This window comes from Symphodus melops, assembly GCF_947650265.1.
Source record: "Symphodus melops genome assembly, chromosome: 3".
In the NCBI taxonomy this organism is placed as follows: Eukaryota; Metazoa; Chordata; class Actinopteri; order Labriformes; family Labridae; genus Symphodus; species Symphodus melops.
This window is the reverse complement of record NC_136693.1, coordinates 3228898-3235750: the sequence shown is the minus strand read 5'-3', so window position 1 is coordinate 3235750 and position 6853 is coordinate 3228898.

Sequence of the window (6853 nt, the reverse complement as noted above, 5' to 3'; positions counted from 1 at the left end):
CTTCTCTTTATTTACAGGGCAACTATTAACAAGCTCATTTCTTCTGACATCTTTTGTGTTGTAGTTTCCCTCCCTCATCCAACCATAGAACAATGATTTGTTTCCATTGTTGTGAGGATACGCTGAATCAGCATCACTGAATGTTGTCTAACTAACCACATCCTTTAGTAAGTGAATGCCGTTGAGGGGTTTCAGTTTGTGTTATTCTTCAGCTTCTTCACAATATACCAGCTCTCGAGTTTTAAACACTTTCACAAATATTTAACAGCTCTTACAGTGTTCAGTTTGCGATGGCCTCTGTTTCCCAGGAGTTATATTTTGTGTTCCTATTTACTCCTCTTGTACCTTCCTTCAATACATCCCAACAGTTATAGTATAACGGCCTATTTCTTTCTAACTTGCCTTCACAATCTTAAACAGAAAGATCGTGTTTTGCTCCCAGGGGTTAGTTATGACAGCTGCTTGCTCAATTAGGTTTCTTTTGCTTTGATTTTTTTTTCTATCTTTCTGAAGCCTGACTCCTTGGGTCCACATCAGTAAGAGCCAAACCTCAACATGCACCATTAATACTTTACCTTTGGACTTATATCCCTGCAGCCAGATTTTAAAATCCTCAGCAACAACTTGCATAGAAGACAGGAGGCTCTTGGTTTTGGCTCTGTGGTGGAAAACATCTATGTGGAGCAGTGGAGTTGACATAGGCGAATAACAGGAGGGCGTGCAGCATCCCTAAAATAACATCATATAAAATCTACTGAAATTGGTCAGGCCTTTGTTTTGACTTTGCAGTTAGCTTAAAAAATGAGAGCAGCGTTTTTTTTCATGGTATTAAAAGATCTGGAAAGTCTTTTTACCCCTTAAGCAGGATAAACACAGCTTAGGTTATCATACCTGCAGGGCTACACTGGATATTATGATCTTACAGTAGATTAGAGGCTGGAGGTAGCCATGAGAAGTAGGTAACCTTTGTAGAATACCACTTATTTCTACAGCCTCGTAATAAAGGCTTGGCAGTGGAAGTGCTTAGTGATTCATGGTTATGTAAAAGTGTTGACATGGTTGTTGTAAAAACCTCAGAAGTCATCCAAGGTATTTTTCTTGTATTGTCGTTGTTATTTAGTGGATTAGCCTTGGATGATCCAATTACTCATAGTGCACATTTCTGACAAGGATCACAGACTGTGGTGTCCTTCAAATGAGTTGGTTTCATTATATTTTCAGAAGCTTATGCAAATGTTTTTTTTTTTCAGACCTTGATTATTAATTACTTTAAGGAGTCGCAGTGACAAACTCAGAGAATTATCACCAAACTCTGCAACTTTAAACATAAGCTCATTTGAGCAACTAACTAGAGGGAGAGAAAAAATAACATTTTCTTAGTCCTCATGAGTTGATAAGCTGAACTGTTCCAGCTTTAAGTAATCCCTCCAAGGTTGCTTATTTGGAGTTGTTGAGGTGAAAGTGCAAAGCATCCAGTGGATGGCTTCAGCACTGTCCTCCTTTGACCCAGGGTTCGATAGCATTGCTAAAGCTACGTTCACTGACCAGAGTGATCACAGCGACATTCACACACTGGTTGCTGCTCTGGTGACATCATAAGAAGTAACTGATCCTATTAATCCACCAATTTGGGGATCAATTTGGGATTAGGTGTCTTGCCCAAGGACACATTAGACATGTTGCTGCAGGGGGCTGGGGATCGAACCCTGAACCTTCCACAATGACCAACTGAGCCACAGATACCCCAGCTCCAGGGAAGCGAGATGGTGCTTTTGCCACCATCCTAAAAAAAAAAATCCATGTAACGTTTTGAATGACACTTCTTCTGTGACATTAGCTATTATTATTATTAGCTTTTCTAATCTGATTTTTTTCCTCCATGTTTTGATAATAAATCAAAATGAGGTACTCTGCATTGAATCAGTAATGAAAGCATTGTAGAGCATTTTAAAATGAGGCAGCACAAACAGGTAGCCTTTAATCATGTCATTATGTTGGTGTCTGCATCATTTTTATTTGTCAGCATATCATACATCATAAATCATACTTTGCTGGTGTAGTTGATAAGTATTCTGCTCCACAAGGTCAGCTCACTTCCTGCCTTATCTCATCAGCTTTCCAGATAAATCACAAAGGATTTTCTCGTCAGACGAAGACAGGAAGGAAAGTGCGATCTGGCTCTTGTGTCTTCCAGCCCAGGGCCAGGAAACTTTTAACTGATGGTGAAGTAAACAAACTGGCTGTCTGAAGGCAAGTGAGCGAGAGTGCCGCAGTCAGAATGATAAATGTCTGAACGTCATCACCTGCAAAAAGGAGACAAAGTGCTCTTGAACACATCAAACTTTATACATTTCTCTTCCACAGGGTTTTTAGATCTTACACTCGCAGGATGGAAAGAGAAGGACAGAACTGACTGTACACAGATGGCGGCACTTTTCTTTAACGTAACTTTTGAGTTGGAGTGCTTTCAAGAGACGGTGAACAACAGAATAAAACACATAATTCCTCCTTCAGTTAGTCCTCTGTTTTCAATTTCCTTTTCTAACACTTTTTTTTTCACACATGCACTTGCACATAGAGTTTCAGGAGAGGCGGCGCCTTAAATCTTTACTCGTTGCTCGTTCACACATGGCAGAGACACAGCCGTTTACAGCATGGTACAAAAAAACGATTTTAATCACAGCGCACGATTTTAACTCACCCGTTTTTATTTCATGATCTAATGAAGGAAACAACTTACGTATAATTAGGGGCGCAACCGGTCTGACTGCAAGTGCAGATGTTGAACCATTTTCTCGGGAAGCTTAAGGTCCACGTCAGCTCCAGCTCTTTCTCTCTGGTGTTACAGTGAAAGTTTGATAAGAGTCATTTCCAATGTCGCTTAAACTTCTTTTTTTCCAGATTTGTAACTTTTTGTCAAATTGCTAAATATTTGGGCCTACGAAAACAGTTCATTGTGGGTAGACTGTCACCCCGCTGTCTACAAAGTCCATGCGCACCACACTCTGTCAGGGCCATGGCTTTGCGCCGTCGGACGGGGAGCTCCCTGCTGTACTGGACGAGTTTCTGGAACATGAACAACTTCACACACATCACAGAAAACCACAAGATCAAAAAGAAAAACAGACTTTGTTTTTCCCAGGTTGCATTGTTGTCCTTTTGATTAAAACTACAATCATGAGTCCGTGTATTGTGTTTTATTTTGAAGCTGACCAGACGCTTTGTTCATTTTCTTGCCTTACTTCCTGTTATAGTCTCTCCAGTTTGATGCATGCCTGCAACACACATGGAAAATATCCTCACAGCATCTTTGAAACGGAGCAGAGTGTATAGCAGCGAATGGAGGCGTAGTTTCAGATGCAGTATGTGGAAATGGGGATCAGGGTCAATCCTTATTGTGGCAGAAGTAGAACGCTTATCTTGCTGGTCAGAATTATTCCCCTCTAAAAGAACAATGACACAGTTACAATAATCAATCCAGCAGGCAAGACAATATGAAAAGATAATGAAAGCCTCCTGCACAATGACTGTAAAGGATTTCTGAAGACGAGGACTGTCTGGGAGAAGAATACTAAAGATAATGAGGTAAGAGTTGAATAATTCTCTGCTTGATGTTTGACTTTTTAATGCTGCAGTCGAGCATAAAAAAAAAGAATGGATTCTGAGGAACATAAGAAAGAGCAATCACACACGTTACCTCAGCAGTGTGAGGGAAGGCTGTTCAGAGTGATAAGTGATGTGTGTGTGAGTTGTGATGACTCTCTTTTTGCTGTGTGCTTCTTCACACTGAGAGATGTGTAGCAGCAGGATGAAAGTGTAAAAGGCTCTTTAAATCAACCTGAACACTTCACACTTCACAAAGAAACCTCCTCTGACCTGCTCCTCTGTCACGCTGACTTTTCCTGAAGCTGCTAAGTTTGAACTGATTGTTCAGAAGCCTGTTCACATTTCTAAGTGATGATTTTTTTGATAAGAAAACGCTGACTGAGACATTACCTTTATGTGGTGTTGAAAGCCATGTTAGTATCGCTGATCTCCAGCTCAGTCTTTCCACCGTTTTGCTCCAGCAGAGCGAACTTCAAAACGACTTGGTATGGCTATGACGTGTTGTGCAGACATATTCAGAGTTTGCTGACTGTGGTGGTAGAGGAACATTTCCAGTTTGTAATAACAACATAATTGCAAAACTAGGGTCGCTGGTGGCACAGCGGATAGTGTGAACATCCCCATGTAAGGAGGCTATACTCCTCAACGTGGGCGGCCCGGGTTCGACTCCAGCCTGTGGCTCCTTTCCCGCATGTCGATCCCCACTCTCTCTCCCTGATTTCCATCTCTGTTCACTGTCCTGTCTCTCTAATAAAGGCTCAAGAAGTCCAAAAAAAAGTCTTTAGAATTTTTTTTTTTTTGAAATTGCAAAACGATCTTCCACAGTCGTCTACTATTCGATGTGATACACGCTGATATTGTGAATGTTTATACCAACAGGCTTAAAGTAGATTGGAAACATTTCATACTGAACCCCAATTTCCACATCGTCCGTGTGCACTGTTGTCCGACGGCGACGCGCACGATGCTGCTCTTCGCTGCCTCTTTAGACAACCATTGTGTTTTCACAGCGAGCGCAGACGTTCGTCTCCGGAGCGTTCCCCCAGCGTCACTACGCTCTGCTCTTCAAATACACTGAGTTGACGAAATGTGCTGCAGACACGTGTTAAACTGGGCAGAATACAACATCCCTGGACAGGAAGTCAGGCAATGAAACACACAGAGCGTCCAGTACATTTCAAAATAAAAGTTGTTTGCAGGTTTGTGATCTTGTAGTTCTCCTGTGACGCGTGTACAGCTGCGCTCACCTTCCGTTCCGTGTGACCGAGCAAAACCGAAGCGCTGACTGACCACAGCCTACGCGGTGTGTGGAAATTGGGGGTTAGCAAACGCATGTCAGCATCGGCCTCCTACGACGTCTTTGTAACATGACAGAGCTGCAGGTAGCTTTAGACTCTTTATATGATCCAAAATCCACATTTTTAACACATTTTGATCAAGAAGAAAATACAATTAATACCTAACGTAACCTATTTTGCTCTTAAATGTGCAGTCAACTTTACCAGTGCGAAAAACAATGAAATAATTAAATGAGGAGTAAATGTATTTTCCACATCAGTTGAATAATTTTTTACTTCTTTTCGTTTTGTTCCTCTTTTATAAAAAAACAACAAAGCTCGATGCCATGGAGGTACGGAGTTCTCTGCAGTCTTTCTGCCTCCCAGTTTAGTTGGGGTTCTTGTCTCTTCTGTGTATAGCCTAATGTACTGTACAAACTGCATGCAAGTGGATTTAAATTGCAAATTAGTTTTACATGAAATATGCACCAGGCTTGTGTGCCACAGTCAGCGGTTCATTCAGCAGCACACGGTATGCAACAAGAAATAACACGCCTGCAGGAGCGGTTCAATCTTCTTCTTTTTTTCAATCTCCACCCTCTTTGATCATGATTTTGCAGTAAACAACAAACTGAATTTGATTTTTTTTTTTTTTTTTTTCCACACACAGCCTTGATGCCTTCAGTTGTCACGCAAATATGAAATTTGAGTGACAGGTCACAGAGAGGAACAATTGTCTTCACCTCATTTTTGTTTTGTTGTTGGTGACGCCCTTCACGCAGCACAAAGAAGCCAGTCACAAAGAAGAAAACAATAACATTTATTTATTGATTCATAGGTTATACATTTCATGATATAATAGCGATATATTGTTATTGGCAAATATACTATAATCCAATTGCATTTCTATACATAAATACAAAATCTGAGGTAGGGCCTCAAAGATTGATGATGTTGAAAATAAATAAATAAATAAATGCATTTCACATGTTTTATATATATCTTCTTTTTTTATATCTCACACCGAATTTAAAACATATTTTTTTAATATACTGTATATATCTAGTCTCTACTTCGAAAGCAATGGATGTCATGGGCTGTTGGAGGCACATATCTATATCCATAGGCAGCAGTACCTCACATAGAACACACAGAATTATATGACATTACTCAAGTAATTAGAAATTTAACCTATGCATTCATAGGTCGGACGATAAAGTGCCAAAAACGACACGACAGACATAACAATAGGAATACTGGTACCATATGAGACAGACGATAAGCTATTGTGTGGTGTTATTTTTGAGATACATACAATATTCTACCATTAGAGGACATCTATAAGGCCAATGGTTACCTGAAGATGTTGTGTAACGTATTGGCGAACATCAAGGAACACTACATGGGATATGAATGGCAGTATCACAACCTCCTTTTACGCAGATGACACATTCCTTTTTTCTTCTAAAGTGAGTTTTCTGTTTTCACTACAACCCTACTTAAAGTACTTTCTTTGGTTACCTTCACTGCCAAAAGTTCACTTGCAATTGACAGACACTTCTTCTGTGGGTTTTTTTTTCTCTTTCTCCTTCCCCTGGAAGAAGAACGACAGCAACCCCTCTTGTTTCTGAACATCATGTCCAACTTAAAGCTCCCTAAAGTAAACATGCACGGACTCTTACTGGAGAGAGGGAGACAGAAAGGACAAGGATTACTATAGATGGACATTGAGTTACAGCAACACAAACTGCACATGCAAGCTCTTCAGTGTAATATTTTATGAAACAATGCGGTTTTTAACTGAACCCTAAGCCTGTTTTTTTTTTCTCAAAACAAAAGCAGAGAAGCCCAGTAGGAAATGGAAACATGAGGACACAACACACCAAAGTTATAGCTATTTATCTGTAGCCCTGCAGTAAATCCCTAAAATCTATCTCAGGCCATAAAAGGCAATCATCATTCAAGTATTA